The sequence below is a fragment of the Triticum aestivum genome, chromosome 6D (genome assembly GCF_018294505.1).
Source record: "Triticum aestivum cultivar Chinese Spring chromosome 6D, IWGSC CS RefSeq v2.1, whole genome shotgun sequence".
Classification (NCBI taxonomy): domain Eukaryota; kingdom Viridiplantae; phylum Streptophyta; class Magnoliopsida; order Poales; family Poaceae; genus Triticum; species Triticum aestivum.
Window position 1 is genome coordinate 14,804,174 of NC_057811.1, and position 24,639 is coordinate 14,828,812.

Below are 24,639 nucleotides of genomic sequence, written 5' to 3' on the forward strand. Positions count from 1 at the left end.
AATTAGTTTTCCTGTCTTCATTTTGCCTGCCGGCTGTGGCTTTTATTTTCCGCTCTTCATGAGCCGTTTTGTGGTTCGTTTGTATAAGACTTCATGACCTTTGTTGAACTTATTTGCTTATAATAAATGTGGCCGTATGCATCGTTCTGATGCAGAGGCCGGGGTTACACCCCTTTTCCAAAAAAATAACAATCAGACAAATACATACAATGGCAGTGCACTGAAGAACGATCAGATTAATTTAAGTGAAAGATGTTAGCTCTCTTTTTTCACTTCTCCAGGGCAAAACAAATAATGGAGACAGATTTTCTCCAAAAAGAAAAGAAAAAATTGAGCTATGGGTTGCTCTCTCGTACATATGGGCCTGAAGCGGATGGTTCTATATGGGCTGGAGTTGACAAAGTCATAGACTAATAGCCAACTCCCTGCACGCCACGGCTTCCTCAACCCAGCTCAGCTCTCAACCCTCGACCCACGACCGGGAGAATTGACGTGCCGCCGCCTTGTGTTTCGCCGGCGACCTCAGCTCGTCCGCGCTCCGTCTCCGTCTCCCGCCCCAAGGTCAGCATATCTCCTGCCCCAATCTCTTCTTCGTCTTTCCCCCTCATCTCATCTCTCGTGGGTATCAAACCCTAGCTACCTAGATTTTACTTCCCTAAACTGAAATATACGTAGATTTACTTGTGGTGGCAATTAGTTTCTGGACCGGTTTTACGAGATGTAGTTTTTGTGATCGCGATGAGACCATCAAACACCTCTTTCTTGATTGTCCGATGGCAAAGGTTCTATGGCGGACTGTTCACATTGCTTTTAATATTACTCCTCCGAATAATATCAACACGTTATTTGGGACGTGGCTTGACGGGATAGAGCCCCAAACAGCGAGACACATTCATGTAGGAGTATGTGCTTTACTTTGGGCAGTCCGGAACTGCAGAAATGATTTGGTTTTTAACAGAACAACAAATACTCTTTTTTGCAGGTTATCTTCCGAGCCACTGCGCTGATCCGTATGTGGTCGCTACTCACTCAGACGGAGGCCAGGGAGCATTTGGTTACTGGATCTACCCGATGGGAGATGGTAGCTCGGGCTATATTCAGCCGGTTTGGATGGCGGTCATGTAATAGGATAGGCAATTAGTTTTCCTGTCTTCATTTTGCCTGCCGGCTGTGGCTTTTATTTTCCGCTCTTCATGAGCCGTTTTGTGGTTCGTTTGTATAAGACTTCATGACCTTTGTTGAACTTATTTGCTTATAATAAATGTGGCCGTATGCATCGTTCTGATGCAGAGGCCGGGGTTACACCCCTTTTCCAAAAAAATAACAATCAGACAAATACATACAATGGCAGTGCACTGAAGAACGATCAGATTAATTTAAGTGAAAGATGTTAGCTCTCTTTTTTCACTTCTCCAGGGCAAAACAAATAATGGAGACAGATTTTCTCCAAAAAGAAAAGAAAAAATTGAGCTATGGGTTGCTCTCTCGTACATATGGCCTGAAGCGGATGGTTCTATATGGGCTGGAGTTGACAAAGTCATAGACTAATAGCCAACTCCCTGCACGCCACGGCTTCCTCAACCCAGCTCAGCTCTCAACCCTCGACCCACGACCGGGAGAATTGACGTGCCACCGCCTTGTGTTTCGCCGGCGACCTCGGCTCGTCCGCGCTCCGTCTCCGTCTCCCGCTCCAAGGTCAGCATATCTCCTGCCCCAATCTCTTCTTCGTCTTTCCCCCTCATCTCATCTCTCGTGGGTATCAAACCCTAGCTACCTAGATTTTACTTCCCTAAACTGAAATATACGTAGATTTACTTGTGGTGGCAATTAGTTTCTGGACCGGTTTTACGAGATGTAGTTTTTGTGATCGCGATGAGACCATCAAACACCTCTTTCTTGATTGTCCGATGGCAAAGGTTCTATGGCGGACTGTTCACATTGCTTTTAATATTACTCCTCCGAATAATATCAACACGTTATTTGGGACGTGGCTTGACGGGATAGAGCCCCAAACAGCGAGACACATTCGTGTAGGAGTATGTGCTTTACTTTGGGCAGTCCGGAACTGCAGAAATGATTTGGTTTTTAACAGAACAACAAATACTCTTTTTTGCAGGTTATCTTCCGAGCCACTGCGCTGATCCGTATGTGGTCGCTACTCACTCAGACGGAGGCCTGGGAGCATTTGGTTACTGGATCTACCCGATGGGAGATGGTAGCTCGGGCTATATTCAGCCGGCTTGGATGGCGGTCATGTAATAGGATAGGCAATTAGTTTTCCTGTCTTCATTTTGCCTGCCGGCTGTGGATTTTATTTTCCGCTCTTCATGAGCCGTTTTGTGGTTCGTTTGTATAAGACTTCATGACCTTTGTTGAACTTATTTGCTTATAATAAATGTGGCCGTATGCATCATTCTGATGCAGAGGCCGGGGTTACACCCCTTTTCCAAAAAAAAACAATCAGAAAAATACATACAATGGCAGTGCACTGAAGAACGATCAGATTAATTTAAGTGAAAGATGTTAGCTCTCTTTTTTCACTTCTCCAGGGCAAAACAAATAATGGAGACAGATTTTCTCCAAAAAGAAAAGAAAAAATTGAGCTATGGGTTGGTCTCTCGTACATATGGGCCTGAAGCGGATGGTTCTATATGGGCTGGAGTTGACAAAGTCATAGACTAATAGCCAACTCCCTGCACGCCACGGCTTCCTCAACCCAGCTCAGCTCTCAACCCTCGGCCCACGACCGGGAGAATTGACGTGCCGCCGCCTTGTGTTTCGCCGGCGACCTCGGCTTGTCCGCGCTCCGTCTCCGTCTCCCGCTCCAAGGTCAGCATATCTCCTGCCCCAATCTCTTCTTCGTCTTTCCCCCTCATCTCATCTCTCGTGGGTATCAAACCCTAGCTACCTAGATTTTACTTCCCTAAACTGAAATATACGTAGATTTACTTGTGGTGGCAATTAGTTTCTGGACCGGTTTTACGAGATGTAGTTTTTGTGATCGCGATGAGACCATCAAACACCTCTTTCTTGATTGTCCGATGGCAAAGGTTCTATGGCGGACTGTTGACATTGCTTTTAATATTACTCCTCCGAATAATATCAACACGTTATTTGGGACGTGGCTTGACGGGATAGAGCCCCAAACAGCGAGACACATTCGTGTAGGAGTATGTGCTTTACTTTGGGCAGTCTGGAACTGCAGAAATGATTTCGTTTTTAACAGAACAAAAAATACTCATTTTTTGCAGGTTATCTTCCAAGCCACTACGCTGATCCGTATGTGGTCGCTACTCACTCAGACGGAGGCCAGGGAGCATTTGGTTACTGGATCTACCCGATGGGAGATGGTAGCTCGGGCTATATTCAGCCGGCTTGGATGGCGGTCATGTAATAGGATAGGCAATTAGTTTTCCTGTCTTCATTTTGCCTGCCGGCTGTGGCTTTTATTTTCCGCTCTTCATGAGCCGTTTTGTGGTTCGTTTGTATAAGACTTCATGACCTTTGTTGAACTTATTTGCTTATAATAAATGTGGCCGTATGCATCGTTCTGATGCAGAGGCCGGGGTTACACCCCTTTTCCAAAAAAAAAACAATCAGACAAATACATACAATGGCAGTGCACTGAAGAACGATCAGATTAATTTAAGTGAAAGATGTTAGCTCTCTTTTTTCACTTCTCCAGGGCAAAACAAATAATGGAGACAGATTTTCTCCAAAAAGAAAAGAAAAAATTGAGCTATGGGTTGCTCTCTCGTACATATGGGCCTGAAGCGGATGGTTCTATATGGGCTGTGGTTGACAAAGTCATAGACTAATAGCCAACTCCCTGCACGCCACGGCTTCCTCAACCCAGCTCAGCTCTCAACCCTCGGCCCACGACCGGGAGAATTGACGTGCCGCCGCCTTGTGTTTCGCCGGCGACCTCGGCTTGTCCGCGCTCCGTCTCCGTCTCCCGCTCCAAGGTCAGCATATCTCCTGCCCCAATCTCTTCTTCGTCTTTCCCCCTCATCTCATCTCTCGTGGGTATCAAACCCTAGCTACCTAGATTTTACTTCCCTAAACTGAAATATACGTAGATTTACTTGTGGTGGCAATTAGTTTCTGGACCGGTTTTACGAGATGTAGTTTTTGTGATCGCGATGAGACCATCAAACACCTCTTTCTTGATTGTCCGATGGCAAAGGTTCTATGGCGGACTGTTCACATTGCTTTTAATATTACTCCTCCGAATAATATCAACACGTTATTTGGGACGTGGCTTGACGGGATAGAGCCCCAAACAGCGAGACACATTCATGTAGGAGTATGTGCTTTACTTTGGGCAGTCCGGAACTGCAGAAATGATTTGGTTTTTAACAGAACAACAAATACTCTTTTTTGCAGGTTATCTTCCGAGCCACTGCGCTGATCCGTATGTGGTCGCTACTCACTCAGACGGAGGCCAGGGAGCATTTGGTTACTGGATCTACCCGATGGGAGATGGTAGCTCGGGCTATATTCAGCCGGTTTGGATGGCGGTCATGTAATAGGATAGGCAATTAGTTTTCCTGTCTTCATTTTGCCTGCCGGCTGTGGCTTTTATTTTCCGCTCTTCATGAGCCGTTTTGTGGTTCGTTTGTATAAGACTTCATGACCTTTGTTGAACTTATTTGCTTATAATAAATGTGGCCGTATGCATCGTTCTGATGCAGAGGCCGGGGTTACACCCCTTTTCCAAAAAAATAACAATCAGACAAATACATACAATGGCAGTGCACTGAAGAACGATCAGATTAATTTAAGTGAAAGATGTTAGCTCTCTTTTTTCACTTCTCCAGGGCAAAACAAATAATGGAGACAGATTTTCTCCAAAAAGAAAAGAAAAAATTGAGCTATGGGTTGCTCTCTCGTACATATGGGCCTGAAGCGGATGGTTCTATATGGGCTGGAGTTGACAAAGTCATAGACTAATAGCCAACTCCCTGCACGCCACGGCTTCCTCAACCCAGCTCAGCTCTCAACCCTCGACCCACGACCGGGAGAATTGACGTGCCGCCGCCTTGTGTTTCGCCGGCGACCTCGGCTCGTCCGCGCTCCGTCTCCGTATCCCACTCCAAGGTCAGCATATCTCCTGCCCCAATCTCTTCTTCGTCTTTCCCCCTCATCTCATCTCTCGTGGGTATCAAACCCTAGCTACCTAGATTTTACTTCCCTAAACTGAAATATACGTAGATTTACTTGTGGTGGCAATTAGTTTCTGGACCGGTTTTACGAGATGTAGTTTTTGTGATCGCGATGAGATCATCAAACACCTCTTTCTTGATTGTCCGATGGCAAAGGTTCTATGGCGGACTGTTCACATTGCTTTTAATATTACTCCTCCGAATAATATCAACACGTTATTTGGGACGTGGCTTGACGGGATAGAGCCCCAAACAGCGAGACACATTCGTGTAGGAGTATGTGCTTTACTTTGGGCAGTCTGGAACTGCAGAAATGATTTCGTTTTTAACAGAACAACAAATACTCATTTTTTGCAGGTTATCTTCCGAGCCACTACGCTGATCCGTATGTGGTCGCTACTCACTCAGACGGAGGCCAGGGAGCATTTGGTTACTGGATCTACCCGATGGGAGATGGTAGCTCGGGCTATATTCAGCCGGCTTGGATGGCGGTCATGTAATAGGATAGTCAATTAGTTTTCCTGTCTTCATTTTGCCTGCCGGCTGTGGCTTTTATTTTCCGCTCTTCATGAGCCGTTTTGTGGTTCGTTTGTATAAGACTTCATGACCTTTGTTGAACTTATTTGCTTATAATAAATGTGGCCGTAAGCATCGTTCTGATGCAGAGGCCGGGGTTATACCCCTTTTCCAAAAAAAAAATCAGACAAATACATACAATGGCAGTGCACTGAAGAACGATCAGATTAATTTAAGTGAAAGATGTTAGCTCTCTTTTTTCACTTCTCCAGGGCAAAACAAATAATGGAGACAGATTTTCTGCAAAAAGAAAAGAAAAAAATGAGCTATGGGTTGCTCTCTCGTACATATGGGCCTGAAGCGGATGGTTCTATATGGGCTGGAGTTGACAAAGTCATAGACTAATAGCCAACTCCCTGCACGCCACGGCTTCCTCAACCCAGCTCAGCTCTCAACCCTCGACCCACGACCGGGAGAATTGACGTGCCGCCGCCTTGTGTTTCGCCGGCGACCTCGGCTCGTCCGCGCTCCGTCTCCGTCTCCCGCTCCAAGGTCAGCATATCTCCTGCCCCAATCTCTTCTTCGTCTTTCCCCCTCATCTCATCTCTCGTGGGTATCAAACCCTAGCTACCTAGATTTTACTTCCCTAAACTGAAATATACGTAGATTTACTTGTGGTGGCAATTAGTTTCTGGACCGGTTTTACGAGATGTAGTTTTTGTGATCGCGATGAGACCATCAAACACCTCTTTCTTGATTGTCCGATGGCAAAGGTTCTATGGCGGACTGTTCACATTGCTTTTAATATTACTCCTCCGAATAATATCAACACGTTATTTGGGACGTGGCTTGACGGGATAGAGCCCCAAACAGCGAGACACATTCGTGTAGGAGTATGTGCTTTACTTTGGGCAGTCCGGAACTGCAGAAATGATTTGGTTTTTAACAGAACAACAAATACTCTTTTTTGCAGGTTATCTTCCGAGCCACTGCGTTGATCCGTATGTGGTCGCTACTCACTCAGACGGAGGCCAGGGAGCATTTGGTTACTGGATCTACCCGATGGGAGATGGTAGCTCGGGCTATATTCAGCCGGCTTGGATGGCGGTCATGTAATAGGATAGGCAATTAGTTTTCCTGTCTTCATTTTGCGTGCCGGCTGTGGCTTTTATTTTCCGCTCTTCATGAGCCGTTTTGTGGTTCGTTTGTATAAGACTTCATGACCTTTGTTGAACTTATTTGCTTATAATAAATGTGGTCGTATGCATCGTTCTGATGCAGAGGCCGGGGTTACACCCCTTTTCCAAAAAACAAACAATCAGACAAATACATACAATGGCAGTGCACTGAAGAACGATCAGATTAATTTAAGTGAAAGATGTTAGCTCTCTTTTTTCACTTCTCCAGGGCAAAACAATTAATGGAGACAGATTTTCTCCAAAAAGAAAAGAAAAAATTGAGCTATGGGTTGCTCTCTCGTACATATGGGCCTGAAGCGGATGGTTCTATATGGGCTGGAGTTGACAAAGTCATAGACTAATAGCCAACTCCCTGCACGCCACGGCTTCCTCAACCCAGCTCAGCTCTCAACCCTTGGCCCACGACCGGGAGAATTGACGTGCCGCCGCCTTGTGTTTCGCCGGCGACCTCGGCTTGTCCGCGCTCCGTCTCCGTCTCCCGCTCCAAGGTCAGCATATCTCCTGCCCCAATCTCTTCTTGGTCTTTCCCCCTCATCTCATCTCTCGTGGGTATCAAACCCTAGCTACCTAGATTTTACTTCCCTAAGCTGAAATATACGTAGATTTACTTGTGGTGGCAATTAGTTTCTGGACCGGTTTTACGAGATGTAGTTTTTGTGATCGCGATGAGACCATCAAACACCTCTTTCTTGATTGTCCGATGGCAAAGGTTCTATGGCGGACTGTTCACATTGCTTTTAATATTACTCCTCCGAATAATATCAACACGTTATTTGGGACGTGGCTTGACGGGATAGAGCCCCAAACAGCGAGACACATTCGTGTAGGAGTATGTGCTTTACTTTGGGCAGTCTGGAACTGCAGAAATGATTTGGTTTTTAACAGAACAACAAATACTCATTTTTTGCAGGTTATCTTCCGAGCCACTACGCTGATCCGTATGTGGTCGCTACTCACTCAGACGGAGGCCAGGGAGCATTTGGTTACTGGATCTACCCGATGGGAGATGGTAGCTCGGGCTATATTCAGCCGGCTTGGATGGCGGTCATGTAATAGGATAGTCAATTAGTTTTCCTGTCTTCATTTTGCCTGCCGGCTGTGGCTTTTATTTTCCGCTCTTCATGAGCCGTTTTGTGGTTCGTTTGTATAAGACTTCATGACCTTTGTTGAACTTATTTGCTTATAATAAATGTGGCCGTATGCATCGTTCTGATGCAGAGGCCGGGGTTACACCCCTTTTGCAAAAAAAAAACAATCAGACAAATACATACAATGGCAGTGCACTGAAGAACGATCAGATTAATTTAAGTGAAAGATGTTAGCTCTCTTTTTTCACTTCTCCAGGGCAAAACAAATAATGGAGACAGATTTTCTCCAAAAAGAAAAGAAAAAAATGAGCTATGGGTTGCTCTCTCGTACATATGGGCCTGAAGCGGATGGTTCTATATGGGCTGGAGTTGACAAAGTCATAGACTAATAGCCAACTCCCTGCACGCCACGGCTTCCTCAACCCAGCTCAGCTCTCAACCCTCGGCCCACGACCGGGAGAATTGACGTGCCGCCGCCTTGTGTTTCGCCGGCGACCTCGGCTTGTCCGCGCTCCGTCTCCGTCTCCCGCTCCAAGGTCAGCATATCTCCTGCCCCAATGTCTTCTTCGTCTTTCCCCCTCATCTCATCTCTCGTGGGTATCAAACCCTAGCTACCTAGATTTTACTTCCCTAAACTGAAATATACGTAGATTTACTTGTGGTGGCAATTAGTTTCTGGACCGGTTTTACGAGATGTAGTTTTTGTGATCGCGATGAGACCATCAAACACCTCTTTCTTGATTGTCCGATGGCAAAGGTTCTATGGCGGACTGTTCACATTGCTTTTAATATTACTCCTCCGAATAATATCAACACGTTATTTGGGACGTGGCTTGACGGGATAGAGCCCCAAACAGCGAGACACATTCGTGTAGGAGTATGTGCTTTACTTTGGGCAGTCTGGAACTGCAGAAATGATTTCGTTTTTAACAGAACAACAAATACTCATTTTTTGCAGGTTATCTTCCGAGCCACTACACTGATCCGTATGTGGTCGCTACTCACTCAGACGGAGGCCAGGGAGCATTTGGTTACTGGATCTACCCGATGGGAGATGGTAGCTCGGGCTATATTCAGCCGGTTTGGATGGCGGTCATGTAATAGGATAGGCAATTAGTTTTACTGTCTTCATTTTGCCTGCCGGCTGTGGCTTTTATTTTCCGCTCTTCATGAGCCGTTTTGTGGTTCGTTTGTATAAGACTTCATGACCTTTGTTGAACTTATTTGCTTATAATAAATGTGGCCGTATGCATCGTTCTGATGCAGAGGCCGGGGTTACACCCCTTTTCCAAAAGAAAAACAATCAGACAAATACATACAATGGCAGTGCATTGAAGAACGATCAGATTAATTTAAGTGAAAGATGTTAGCTCTCTTTTTTCACTTCTCCAGGGCAAAACAAATAATCGAGACAGATTTTCTCCAAAAAGAAAAGAAAAAATTGAGCTATGGGTTGCTCTCTCGTACATATGGGCCTGAAGCGGATGGTTCTATATGGGCTGGAGTTGACAAAGTCATAGACTAATAGCCAACTCCCAGCACGCCACGGCTTCCTCAACCCAGCTCAGCTCTCAACCCTCGACCCACGACCGGGAGAATTGACGTGCCACCGCCTTGTGTTTCACCGGCGACCTCGGCTCGTCCGCGCTCCGTCTCCGTCTCCCGCTCCAAGGTCAGCATATCTCCTGCCCCAATCTCTTCTTCGTCTTTCCCCCTCATCTCATCTCTCGTGGGTATCCAACACTAGCTACCTAGATTTTACTTCCCTAAACTGAAATATACGTAGATTTACTTGTGGTGGCAATTAGTTTCTGGACCGGTTTTACGAGATGAAGTTTTTGTGATCGCGATGAGACCATCAAACACCTCTTTCTTGATTGTAAGATGGCAAAGGTTCTATGGCGGACTGTTCACATTGCTTTTAATATTACTTCTCCGAATAATATCAAAACGTTATTTGGGACGTGGCTTGACGGGATAGAGCCCCAAACAGCAAGACACATTCGTGTAGGAGTATGTGCTTTACTTTGGGCAGTCTGGAACTGCAGAAATGATTTGGTTTTTAACAGAACATCAAATACTCATTTTTTGCAGGTTATCTTCCGAGCCACTACGCTGAACCGTATGTGGTCGCTACTCACTCAGACGGAGGCCAGGGAGCATTTGGTTACTGGATCTACCCGATGGGAGATGGTAGCTCGGGCTATATTCAGCCGGCTTGGATGGCGGTCATGTAATAGGATAGGCAATTAGTTTTCCTGTCTTCATTTTGCCTGCCGGCTGTGGCTTTTATTTTCCGCTCTTCATGAGCCGTTTTGTGGTTCGTTTGTATAACACTTCATGACCTTTGTTGAACTTATTTGCTTATAATAAATGTGGCCGTATGCATCGTTCTGATGCAGAGGCCGGGGTTACACCCCTTTTCCAAAAAAAAATCAGACAAATACATACAATGGCAGTGCACTGAAGAACGATCAGATTAATTTAAGTGAAAGATGTTAGCTCTCTTTTTTCACTTCTCCAGGGCAAAACAAATAATGGAGACAGATTTTCTCCAAAAAGAAAAGAAAAAATTGAGCTATGGGTTGGTCTCTCGTACATATGGGCCTGAAGCGGATGGTTCTATATGGGCTGGAGTTGACAAAGTCATAGACTAATAGCCAACTCCCTGCACGCCACGGCTTCCTCAACCCAGCTCAGCTCTCAACCCTCGACCCACGACCGGGAGAATTGACGTGCCGCCGCCTTGTGTTTCGCCGGCGACCTCGGCTCGTCCGCGCTCCGTCTCCGTCTCCCGCTCCAAGGTCAGCATATCTCCTGCCCCAATCTCTTCTTCGTCTTTCCCCCTCATCTCATCTCTCGTGGGTATCAAACCCTAGCTACCTAGATTTTACTTCCCTAAACTGAAATATACGTAGATTTACTTGTGGTGGCAATTAGTTTCTGGACCGGTTTTACGAGATGTAGTTTTTGTGATCTCGATGAGACCATCAAACACCTCTTTCTTGATTGTCCGATGGCAAAGGTTCTATGGCGGACTGTTCACATTGCTTTTAATATTACTCCTCCGAATAATATCAACACGTTATTTGGGACGTGGCTTGACGGGATAGAGCCCCAAACAGCAAGACACATTCGTGTAGGAGTATGTGCTTTACTTTGGGCAGTCCGGAACTGCAGAAATGATTTGGTTTTTAACAGAACAACAAATACTCTTTTTTGCAGGTTATCTTCCGAGCCACTGCGCTGATCCGTATGTGGTCGCTACTCACTCAGACGGAGGCCAGGGAGCATTTGGTTACTGGATCTACCCGATGGGAGATGGTAGCTCGGGCTATATTCAGCCGGGTTGGATGGCGGTCATGTAATAGGATAGGCAATTAGTTTTCCGGTCTTCATTTTGCCTGCCAGCTGTGGCTTTTATTTTCCGCTCTTCATGAGCCGTTTTGTGGTTCGTTTGTATAAGACTTCATGACCTTTGTTGAACTTATTTGCTTATAATAAATGTGGCCGTATGCATCGTTCTGATGCAGAGGCCGGGGTTACACCCCTTTTTCAAAAAAATAACAATCAGACAAATACATACAATGGCAGTGCCCTGAAGAACGATCAGATTAATTTAAGTGAAAGATGTTAGCTCTCTTTTTTCACTTCTCCAGGGCAAAACAAATAATGGAGACAGATTTTCTCCAAAAAGAAAAGAAAAAATTGAGCTATGGGTTGCTCTCTCGTACATATGGGCCTGAAGCGGATGGGTCTATATGGGCTGGAGTTGACAAAGTCATAGACTAATTGCCAACTCCCTGCACGCCACGGCTTCCTCAACCCAGCTCAGCTCTCAACCCTCGACCCACGACCGGGAGAATTGACGTGCCGCCGCCTTGTGTTTCGCCGGCGACCTCGGCTCGTCCGCGCTCCGTCTCCGTCTCCCGCTCCAAGGTCAGCATATCTCCTGCCCCAATCTCTTCTTCGTCTTTCCCCCTCATCTCATCTCTCGTGGGTATCCAACACTAGCTACCTAGATTTTACTTCCCTAAACTGAAATATACGTAGATTTACTTGTGGTGGCAATTAGTTTCTGGACCGGTTTTACGAGATGAAGTTTTTGTGATCGCGATGAGACCATCAAACACCTCTTTCTTGATTGTAAGATGGCAAAGGTTCTATGGCGGACTGTTCACATTGCTTTTAATATTACTTCTCCGAATAATATCAAAACGTTATTTGGGACGTGGCTTGACGGGATAGAGCCCCAAACAGCAAGACACATTCGTGTAGGAGTATGTGCTTTACTTTGGGCAGTCTGGAACTGCAGAAATGATTTGGTTTTTAACAGAACATCAAATACTCATTTTTTGCAGGTTATCTTCCGAGCCACTACGCTGAACCGTATGTGGTCGCTACTCACTCAGACGGAGGCCAGGGAGCATTTGGTTACTGGATCTACCCGATGGGAGATGGTAGCTCGGGCTATATTCAGCCGGCTTGGATGGCGGTCATGTAATAGGATAGGCAATTAGTTTTCCTGTCTTCATTTTGCCTGCCGGCTGTGGCTTTTATTTTCCGCTCTTCATGAGCCGTTTTGTGGTTCGTTTGTATAAGACTTCATGACCTTTGTTGAACTTATTTGCTTATAATAAATGTGGCCGTATGCATCGTTCTGATGCAGAGGCCGGGGTTACACCCCTTTTCCAAAAAAAAAATCAGACAAATACATACAATGGCAGTGCACTGAAGAACGATCAGATTAATTTAAGTGAAAGATGTTAGCTCTCTTTTTTCACTTCTCCAGGGCAAAACAAATAATGGAGACAGATTTTCTCCAAAAAGAAAAGAAAAAATTGAGCTATGGGTTGGTCTCTCGTACATATGGGCCTGAAGCGGATGGTTCTATATGGGCTGGAGTTGATAAAGTCATAGACTAATAGCCAACTCCCTGCACGCCACGGCTTCCTCAACCCAGCTCAGCTCTCAACCCTCGACCCACGACCGGGAGAATTGACGTGCCGCCGCCTTGTGTTTCGCCGGCGACCTCGGCTCGTCCGCGCTCCGTCTCCGTCTCCCGCTCCAAGGTCAGCATATCTCCTGCCCCAATATCTTCTTCGTCTTTCCCCCTCATCTCATCTCTCGTGGGTATCAAACCCTAGCTACCTAGATTTTACTTCCCTAAACTGAAATATACGTAGATTTACTTGTGGTGGCAATTAGTTTCTGGACCGGTTTTACGAGATGTAGTTTTTGTGATCTCGATGAGACCATCAAACACCTCTTTCTTGATTGTCCGATGGCAAAGGTTCTATGGCGGACTGTTCACATTGCTTTTAATATTACTCCTCTGAATAATATCAACACGTTATTTGGGACGTGGCTTGACGGGATAGAGCCCCAAACAGCGAGACACATTCGTGTAGGAGTATGTGCTTTACTTTGGGCAGTCCGGAACTGCAGAAATGATTTGGTTTTTAACAGAACAACAAATACTCTTTTTTGCAGGTTATCTTCCGAGCCACTGCGCTGATCCGTATGTGGTCGCTACTCACTCAGACGGAGGCCAGGGAGCATTTGGTTACTGGATCTACCCGATGGGAGATGGTACCTCGGGCTATATTCAGCCGGGTTGGATGGCGGTCATGTAATAGGATAGGCAATTAGTTTTCCGGTCTTCATTTTGCCTGCCAGCTGTGGCTTTTATTTTCCGCTCTTCATGAGCCGTTTTGTGGTTCGTTTGTATAAGACTTCATGACCTTTGTTGAACTTATTTGCTTATAATAAATGTGGCCGTATGCATCGTTCTGATGCAGAGGCCGGGGTTACACCCCTTTTTCAAAAAAATAACAATCAGACAAATACATACAATGGCAGTGCCCTGAAGAACGATCAGATTAATTTAAGTGAAAGATGTTAGCTCTCTTTTTTCACTTCTCCAGGGCAAAACAAATAATGGAGACAGATTTTCTCCAAAAAGAAAAGAAAAAATTGAGCTATGGGTTGCTCTCTCGTACATATGGGCCTGAAGCGGATGGGTCTATATGGGCTGGAGTTGACAAAGTCATAGACTAATAGCCAACTCCCTGCACGCCACGGCTTCCTCAACCCAGCTCAGCTCTCAACCCTCGACCCACGACCAGGAGAATTGACGTGCCGCCGCCTTGTGTTTCGCCGGCGACCTCGGCTCGTCCGCGCTCCGTCTCCGTCTCCCGCTCCAAGGTCAGCATATCTCCTGCCCCAATCTCTTCTTCGTCTTCCCCCCTCATCTCATCTCTCGTGGGTATCAAACCCTAGCTACCTAGATTTTACTTCCCTAAACTGAAATATACGTAGATTCACTTGTGGTGGCAATTAGTTTCTGGACCGGTTTTACGAGATGTAGTTTTTGTGATCGCGATGAGACCATCAAACACCTCTTTCTTGATTGTCCGATGGCAAACGTTCTATGGCGGACTGTTCACATTGCTTTTAATATTACTCCTCCGAATAATATCAACACGTTATTTGGGACGTGGCTTGACGGGATAGAGCCCCAAACAGCGAGACACATTCATGTAGGAGTATGTGCTTTACTTTGGGCAGTCTGGAACTGCAGAAATGATTTGGTTTTTAACAGAACATCAAATACTCATTTTTTGCAGGTTATCTTCCGAGGCACTACGCTGATCTGTATGTGGTTGCTACTCACTCAGACGGAGGCCAGGGAGCATTTGGTTACTGGATCTACCCGATGGGAGATTGTAGCTCGGGCTATATTTAGCCGGCTTGGAAGGCGGTCATGTAATACGATAGGCAATTAGTTTTCCAGTCTTCATTTTGCCTGCCGGCTGTGGCTTTTATTTTCCGCTCTTCATGAGCCGTTTTGTGGTTCGTTTGTATAAGACTTCTTGACCTTTGTTGAACTTATTTGCTTATAACAAATGTGGCCGTATGCATCGTTCTGATGCAGAGGCCGGGGTTACACCCCTTTTCCAAAAAAATAACAATCATACAAATACATACAATGGCAGTGCGCTGAAGAACGATCAGATTAATTTAAGTGAAATATGTTAGCTCTCTTTTTTCACTTCTCTAGGGCAAAACAAATAATGGAGACAGATTTTCTCCAAAAAGAAAAAAAAATTGAGCTATGGGTTGCTCTCTCGTACATATGGGCCTGAAGCGGATGGTTCTATATGGGCTGGAGTTGACAAAGTCATAGACTAATAGCCAACTCCCTGCATGCCACGGCTTCCTCAACCCAGCTCAGCTCTCAACCCTCGGCCCACGACCGGGAGAATTGACGTGCCGCCGCCTTGTGTTTCGCCGGCGACCTCGGCTCGTCCGCGCTCCTTCTCCGTCTCCCGCTCCAAGGTCAGCATATCTCCTGCCCCAATCTCTTCTTCGTCTTTCCCCCTCATCTCATCTCTCGTGGGTATCAAACCCTAGCTACCTAGATTTTACTTCCCTAAACTGAAATATACGTAGATTCACTTGTGGTGGCAATTAGTTTCTGGACCGGTTTTACGAGATGTAGTTTTTGTGATCGCGATGAGACCATCAAACACCTCTTTCTTGATTGTCCGATGGCAAAGGTTCTATGGCGGACTGTTCACATTGCTTTTCATATTACTCCTCCGAATAATATCAACACGTTATTTGGGACGTGGCTTGACGGGATAGAGCCCCAAACAGCGAGACACATTCGTGTAGGAGTATGTGCTTTACTTTGGGCAGTCCGGAACTGCAGAAATGATTTGGTTTTTAACAGAACATCAAATACTCATTTTTTGCAGGTTATCTTCCGAGCCACAGCGCTGATCCGTATGTGGTCGCTACTCACTCAGACGGAGGCCAGGGAGCATTTGGTTACTGGATCTACCCGATGGGAGATGGTAGCTCGGGCTATATTCAGCCGGCTTGGATGGCGGTCATGTAATAGGATAGGCAATTAGTTTTCCTGTCTTCATTTTGCCTGCCGGCTGTGGCTTTTATTTTCCGCTCTTCATGAGCCGTTTTGTGGTTCGTTTGTATAAGACTTCATGACCTTTGTTGAACTTATTTGCTTATAATAAATGTGGCCGTATGCATCGTTCTGATGCAGAGGCCGGGGTTACACCCCTTTTCCAAAAAAATAACAATCAGACAAATACATACAATGGCAGTGCACTGAAGAACGATCAGATTAATTTAAGTGAAAGATGTTAGCTCTCTTTTTTCACTTCTCCAGGGCAAAACAAATAATGGAGACAGATTTTCTCCAAAAAGAAAAGAAAAAATTGAGCTATGGGTTGCTCTCTCGTACATATGGGCCTGAAGCGGATGGTTCTATATGGGCTGGAGTTGACAAAGTCATAGACTAATAGCCAACTCCCTGCACGCCACGGCTTCCTCAACCCAGCTCAGCTCTCAACCCTCGGCCCACGACCGGGAGAATTGACGTGCCGCCGCCTTGTGTTTCGCCGGCAACCTCGGCTCGTCCGCGCTCCTTCTCCGTCTCCCGCTCCAAGGTCAGCATATCTCCTGCCCCAATCTCTTCGTCGTCTTTCCCCCTCATCTCATCTCTCGTGGGTATCAAACCCTAGCTACCTAGATTTTACTTCCCTAAACTGAAATATACGTAGATTTACTTGTGGTGGCAATTAGTTTCTGGACCGGTCTTACGAGATGTAGTTTTTGTGATCGCGATGAGACCATCAAACACCTCTTTCTTGATTGTCCGATGGCAAAGGTTCTATGGCGGACTGTTCACGTTGCTTTTAATATTACTCCTCCGAATAATATCAACACGTTATTTGGGACGTGGCTTGACGGGATAGAGCCCCAAACAGCGAGATACATTCGTGTAGGAGTATGTGCTTTACTTTGGGCAGTCTGGAACTGCAGAAATGATTTGGTTTTTAACAGAACAACAAATACTCATTTTTTGCAGGTTATCTTCCGAACCACTACGCTGATCCGTATGTCGTCGCTACTCACTCAGACGGAGGCCAGGGAGCATTTGGTTACTGGATCTACCCGATGGAAGATGGTAGTTCGGGCTATATTCAGCCAGTTTGGATGGCGGTCATGTAATATGATAGGCAATTAGTTTTCCTGTCTTCATTTTGCCTGCCGGCTGTGGCTTTTATTTTCCGCTCTTCATGAGCCGTTTTGTGGTTCGTTTGTATAAGACTTCATGACCTTTGTTGAACTTATTTGCTTATAATAAATGTGGCCGTATGCATCGTTCTGATGCAGAGGACGGGGTTACACCCCTTTTCCAAAAAAAACAATCAGACAAATACATACAATGGCAGTGCACTGAAGAACGATCAGATTAATTTAAGTGAAAGATGTTAGCTCTCTTTTTTCACTTCTCCAGGGCAAAACAAATAATGGAGACAGATTTTCTCCAAAAAGAAAAGAAAAAATTGAGCTATGGGTTGCTCTCTCGTACATATGGGCCTGAAGCGGATGGTTCTATATGGGCTGGAGTTGACAAAGTCATAGACTAATAGCCAACTCCCTGCACGCCACGGCTTCCTCAACCCAGCTCAGCTCTCAACCCTCGACCCACGACCGGGAGAATTGACGTGCCGCCGCCTTGTGTTTCGCCGGCGACCTCGGCTCGTCCGCACTCCGTCTCCGTCTCCCGCTCCAAGGTCAGCATATCTCCTGCCCCAATCTCTGCTTCGTCTTTCCCCCTCATCTCATCTCTCGTGGGTATCAAACCCTAGCTACCTAGATTTTACTTCCCTAAACTGAAATATACGTAGATTTACTTATGGTGGCAATTAGTTTCTGGACCGGTTTTACGAGATGTAGTTTTTGTGATCGCGATGAGACCATCAAACACCTCTTTCTTGATTGTCCGATGGCAAAGGTTCTATGGAGGACTATTCACATTGCTTTTAATATTACTCCTCCGAATAATATCAACACGTTATTTGGGACGTGGCTTGACGGGATAGAGCCCCAAACAGCGAGACACATTCGTGTAGGAGTATGTGCTTTACTTTGGGCAGTCTGAAACTGCAGAAATGATTTGGTTTTTAACAGAACAACAAATACTCATTTTTTGCAGGTTATCTTCCGAGCCACTACGCTGATCCGTATGTGGTCGCTACTCACTCAGACGGAGGTCAGGGAGCATTTGGTTACTGGATCTACCCGATGGGAGATGGTAGCTCGGGCTATATTCAGCCGGTTTGGATGGCGGTCATGTAATAGGATAGGCAATTAGTTTTCCTGTCTTCATTTTGCCTGCCGGTTGTGGCTTTTATTTTCCGCTCTTCATGAGCCGTTTTGTGGTTCGTTTGTATAAGACTTCATGACCTTTGTTGAACTTATTTGCTTATAATAAATTTGGCCATATGCATCGTTCTGATGCAAAGGCCGGGGTTACACCCCTTTTCCAAAAAAAAACAATCAGACAAATACATACAATGGCAGTGCACTGAAGAACGATCAGATTAATTTAAGTGAAAGATGTTAGCTCTCTTTTTTCACTTCTCCAGGGCAAAACAAATAATGGAGACAGATTTTCTCCAAAAAGAAAAAAAAAATTGAGCTATGGGTTGCTCTCTCGTTTATATGGGCCTGAAGCGGATGGTTCTATATGGGCTGGAGTTGACAAAGTCATAGACTAATAGCCAACTCCCTGCACGCCACGGCTTCCTCAACCCAGCTCAGCTCTCAACCCTCGACCCACGACCGGGAGAATTGACGTGCCGCCGCCTTGTGTTTCGCCGGCGACCTCGGCTCGTCCGCGCTCCGTCTCCGTCTCCCGCTCCAAGGTCAGCATATCTCCTGCCCCAATCTCTTCTTCGTCTTTCCCCGTCATCTCATCTCTCGTGGGTATCAAACCCTAGCTACCTAGATTTTACTTCCCTAAACTGAAATATACGTAGATTTACTTGTGGTGGCAGCGGGAGCTCAGCGGAGGAGAGGAGGAAGGAAGATACATGATGGATCCTTCTGAAATTCCCCAAAGGTATGTTCCAATTTATCCATCTCTTTCTCAATTCCTGCTGTCTGTTTGCATCGGATGTGCTCGATGTATGGGTGTATAAGATATAATTTTGCAACACCATTAATTTGTGGAATAAATTAGTCCATTACACTGATGTCAATTTTGCATTTGCTGCCAATTTTGCAGGGTCGGTCCCGGGAAGGAATCATGTCCGTATCCCGAGACGGAGTGGCATTCCCCGACATCGATATCCATGTCCAAGGTGCTCAACGACGACGACCTCCTCATCGAGATCCTACTCCGCCTTGGATTCCCCACTACCCTTGTCTATGCCGCCCTCGTCTGCAAGCGTTGGTGCCACCTCACTTCTGACTGCAAGTTCCTCAGCCATTTCCGTAAGCTCCACCCGCCCAGTCTCCTTGGCTTCTACCTCGACGACATAATGGCTCCGAGCATGTCTGCACGCTTCGTCCCAGTGCTACCTCAGCCCCCAGAGCTCACTATCGTTAGTTGTCGTGCTGCGAGCTTCAGCTTGGGCACCAGCCAGGGACATGTCATAAAATGCTGGAATGGCAGATTGTTCACCCTGCACAGTGACAAAAGCGGACTCACAGCTGCAGTGCACAGCCCACTGTGCCCCGAGGGAGGCATGGTCATTGTCCCAAAATTCATCCTTGAACAGAATACTTGTGGTACAATTATTCCCAAAGAAGAAGGCGATGGCTTCTCCTACATTTTTATGCGGGTGGTGTCTAACAACGAGACAACGCGACCTATTGTGCTTGTAGATATTTTGCAAAATGGTGATGGTGTCTGGCGCAGGTATCTTAGCTTGGCCACGGACCAACTCTCTCTTATACGATGGGATGTCAGACATGTGCTCATTGATGATAAAATCTACATACCGAGCGCCCTCCACAACATTGTTGTCTTGGATTTGACGACTTCAAGCATCTCCACCATTCAACTCCCACAAGGGGTGGAGTATGGGGATAGACGGGTGGTGTTGGCGCACAGTGATGGTGCTTCTGGTATGTATCTCATCCAAGTCAAGGAGCTTCAAGTGTGCATCTGGCTCCACAAGGGGAACAACTGGTTGCCTGTGGACACTATTTGTTTGCGTGCGATGTGTGCTACTTTGATGATGCCAGGTTGTGAGGTTGAGGATGAGGACGCTCCTACTTCTATCCGGATAAACCAACTGTGGGTTTCTGCTGAGTTTCTATTCCTGGAGATGGGCCGTTGCACACTTCATTTGGATGTCAAGTGCAGGGCATTACGTAAGGTGTATGAAAAGTCTAAAAGTGATGAAAGTTTGGGTCATATCCATCCTTTTATGATGATCTGGCCTCCCAAATTTCCTGCACTCAAGGATGATCCTGCAAGATTTGCGCTTCCCATTTGATGATTTGTCAGTCCTCTTTATGAGGTTACAAAGTTTTGCAATGTGTATCATCCATCACACTGTTTAGTATAGCTGTAGATGTGTGTAGTTATTATTCATTCTTCAGGCCATTAGAACAATACTAGTTAAACGGCATTACAAGCGCTTGCCATAAGATGAACATAAATCACTTGTCTACTGTGGTAATATTACTATGTGCTTGTGGTAATAATAGAGGAACATTGCAGTGGGCACCAGATATCATGCTTCCCGGGACCTCTCCCCTCATAAATGAAGTCTCATAAAAAAGCAATTTGTGCTGGTACTTGAAGATGACTTGTTTGGTGTTATGGACCTCTCATTTCGATTACATCAATGTGAACGTCATGCTTAGGTGGTTAGGGCTGAGAGATGCCTAGCTTTGTTATCATCTTGACTGTTGCATTTTTTTATTTCGAGGCAGTTTCACATACCCGTCATGCATGGAATTTAGCTTCCTTTTTCTTGAATATAATCATGGTGTAATGTTGTACTGCCTACCTTTGAACTATGAACCACAAGCTATCTTCGAGATTGTCAATACTCAGTTTTTTTCCGAATGTTGCTTGGCGGGTGACACATGTTTTCTGAATACTAGTGGATCATAACTTTTACGTGGGTATGATTGAGCTTATCTATGATTTTTTATCCTGATATATAACTGAAATTTTTCCTTTTGTATGGCAACTGGCAAGTTGCTAGTCGAAGCTAATAGTGAGTAATTGTGTTTGTGTGGCATTTTTCCGTGTATGATCATAGTTTTGTTGTACTGGAGTGCATATTATAAATTGGAAACATGGCCATTTGGGACAGTTTGGTTGTACTATTGTAGCTGTTTCGCTAGATATTCCAAACAAACATATTTTTTTTTGTGAAACGAGGCAAAAGATTTGCCATTTTCATTGATGAAGAAGAAGAGAGTTGCCCGGTTAATTGGAGCAAAACCAGGATGTAGTAGATACATTTTTGGATTTTGAAGTGCATGTAACATTTGAGTATCGTTGTACTAGCCACTTGTCTTGTTAGCTCATTTAACTTTTTTATGCATAGATAGAAGAAAAACATTCTAATACTAAACTGCACTCTGTTTTAGCAATTATGTGTAGCTGTAATGCAAAAGTAAATTTGCACGCGACACTCTGGCTTGAAATTTAGGTGTGTTTGATTAGTAAAGTTTGGCATAAGAAGCCTGCCTGGTGGTGCCTTTGTTTCTATAGCGTGATCAGGTAATTCTGTCATGCATAACGAGGATAAGGGGCAAACTGTGTAATAGGAACACATATATGTGTTCATCTAGTAGTTCAACTGAACAATAAAAAAATGAGGGAATTTCCCGTCAGTGCTTGCCTCAGATGTTTATCTCTTTCTCATTTCGTGCACTCTGTTTGTGGCTGTTATGCTTGATGGGTGGATGGATGAACCAATGCTGCTGTGTGTAAACATTACTGGTTCATGAAATTAGTCCATTCTACTGATGTTCATCTGCATTAGTCTTTGTCCATGGCACTGATGCCCATCTGCACCAGTGTTTGTGGCTGCTGCCCATTTGGCAGGGTCAAACAATGAGTGGATGGCGACACAGAGCGGGCAGTGGATGCCGTATCCAAGGTCCTCGGTGATGACAGCCTCCTCAGGGAGATCATCGTCCGTGTCGGCTTCCCCACCACCCTTGTCCGTGCCGCCCTCGTCTGCAAGCGCTGGCTCGGGCATGCCGCTGACCCCGCCTTCCTCTGCCGTTTCCGCAAGCTCCACCCACCATGCCTCCTAGGCTACTACATCTCTGAGCGGTCGGTTGCGTTGGAGTAGCTTGGTGCTCCACCCTTTCACGTAAATGTTGCCCCTGCCCATGCCCCCAGAGTTTTTAAACCCTGCCCCCATCACCAGCCACCGTTCTGCTCCACGCTTTGTCCCCATGCTACCTCAGCCCCCAGAGCTTGCCACCGTCATCCGTCACCTTGCTGACTACACGTTCGGTGTCTACGATGGCACTATACTGATCAAACAGTGCCAGAACGGCACCGTCTTCACCCATCAAGACAGAGGATGAACAAAATTGACAGTTGGAATGCACCGCCCGCTGTGCCCTGAGAGAGGTATGCCCATCGTCCCACCATTCCCGTGCGTGGAACGCAATCTCCAATGGTTCGGTGCAATCCTCTCCAAAGAAGGCAGTGGCGGTCGCCTGTCCTACCTGTATGTGTTGGGCACCAAGGTCTCGTGGAAGCTCCTGGTGCATGTGTATGTGTTGCAAGATGGTGTTTGGTGCCTGCATACCTCGGCCACGTGCCAGCCCTATCTTATCCATTGGGAACCAAAAGTTGTGCTTGTTGACAACAAAATCTATATCCCGACCATCAACAGTGACAACATTTATGTCTTTGATTTGACGACCTCAAGTTTCTCCACAATCCAACTCCCACAAGGAGCAAGCTATAATTATTTTCGGACCATGTTGTCACCAGCCGATGACGCTTCCGGTGTTTATCTCTTTCATGTCAACGGATTTGAACTTTGCATCTGGCTTTCCAAGGGGAACAACTGGTTGCTGGTCGATACCATTTGTTTGAGGATGTTAGATCACACGCTTGAGGACAAGCATAATGCAGATGTCCAGATAAGCCAGGTCGGAAACAATGTTGAGTTTGTTTTTTTGAGGATGGGTGGATGCACATTCTATCTGGACGTCACGAGCAAGACACTGGGTAAATTGCATGAGAAGACAGACAATGATCGACATTTCAGTGATGCCAAGCCTTTTACGATGATTTGGCCGCCCATATTCCCTGTTCTCAAGGACGACCCTTCAAGGTTTGCTTTTTGGACTTCAGATCATCTCTATATTGCTCTTGTTGCGACCACGATTTTTTTTCCTTTTTAACAACTAGTGGCTAGTCCAAGCTAATAGTGGGTAGTCTGCTTGTGTGTCACTTCTCCTTGTATGATTAGTTTTCTTTTTACTAAAATACAAAGTATGAAATGGAAACAAGTGGGTCTGCAATATGAGGGCATTCAAGTTGTACTGGCTGTAACTTTTGGTACGAAAAACATATGCTTTTGTCCTGAGTTGTTTCTTTTGATTTTTGAGTGTTTAGAGCATGGACCTCTAGTTTTGTTGTATCACTGTTTTCTGAAGTGTTAGTGCCAACTACAAATTGGGCCTACAAAAATACTCTAAGTCTTCTTATCATGTTGCCTACTGTATAAGAGTTGAAAGATTCTTAATCTTTTTAACATATTGCACACTCTGTTTTCTTGTCTTAGTATATTATCGCAAACCCAATAACCACAGAATTTTCACATTGTTTCTCGAATATAATCATGATGTAATTTTCTGCTACATACCTTTGAACTCTGAACCTGCAGCTATGTACATTTGAACTCTGAACTTGTACCTATGTGAGATTGGTATTACTTGTCCATTACAACTTACCTTGCTATCAAACTACTTGTTACCGATTATTTCAGTGCTTGTAGAAAATACCTTGCTGAAAACCACTTGTCATTTCCTTCTGCTCCTTGTTGGGTTTGACACTCTTACTTATCGAAAGAACTACGATTGATCCCCTATACTTGTGGGTCATCAGCCAGCAAGGCAAAATTTAAAAGCTCAAAATCACAAAAACCAACGCAGCCGATGAATCTTGGTATAGTAATAACTTCCCAAGGGGACCAAGCAACACCTTTCTTTTGTCCTCCTTGCTGCCCCACCAAAACTAAAGTGTAATCGAGTTGGTGTGCTCATCTAAACATATTGGGAGTTTAAAACACACCATAGAGTACACCGGAATAGCTTGAACAACCGATCTGATGAACACCTATTTACCACCCCCCCCCCTCCCCACCCCCGACCTTATTCCAAATTCTATCCTTCAGATACTTGAAAGTACCATTCTTGGACCTTCCTACTTCATATGGCAACGACAAGCAAAGATAATTCTCGCTGAGTGATTCATTTGCAACATTCAACTTCAACAACACATCCCCTCTAAGAGTTTCTGGACAACCCTTGCTAAAGTAAACCAGTGACTTGTCAAGGTTAATTTTCTGACCTGAAGCATTATAATAAATATCCAATAGGTTTGATGGTTCTTCCAACCCCCTCCCTACAGTTGCCTCTTCATCTCCCAAATATGCCGCCACTGAGAATGCTTCAATATAAATTTCGACGGAGTATTTCAAGGCTAACTAGTTGACGGAAAATCCGTGTACATATATGCTTCAAAATCAATGCACTAGTAGAAAAAGGGCCATTTGTCCCGGTTCATAAGGCCCATCTGTCCTGGTTGGTGAACCGGGACTAAAGGATCGTTACTAATGCCTAGGCCTT

At 45.4% G+C, this 24,639-nt stretch overlaps 1 pseudogene; it reads left to right on the forward strand.

Annotated features, from left to right (window-relative positions):
• Positions 1 to 19,142: 19,142 nt before the first annotated feature.
• On the forward strand, positions 19,143 to 23,712 carry LOC123142322 (uncharacterized; annotated as a pseudogene).
• The last annotated feature ends 927 nt before the right edge of the window (positions 23,713 to 24,639 follow it).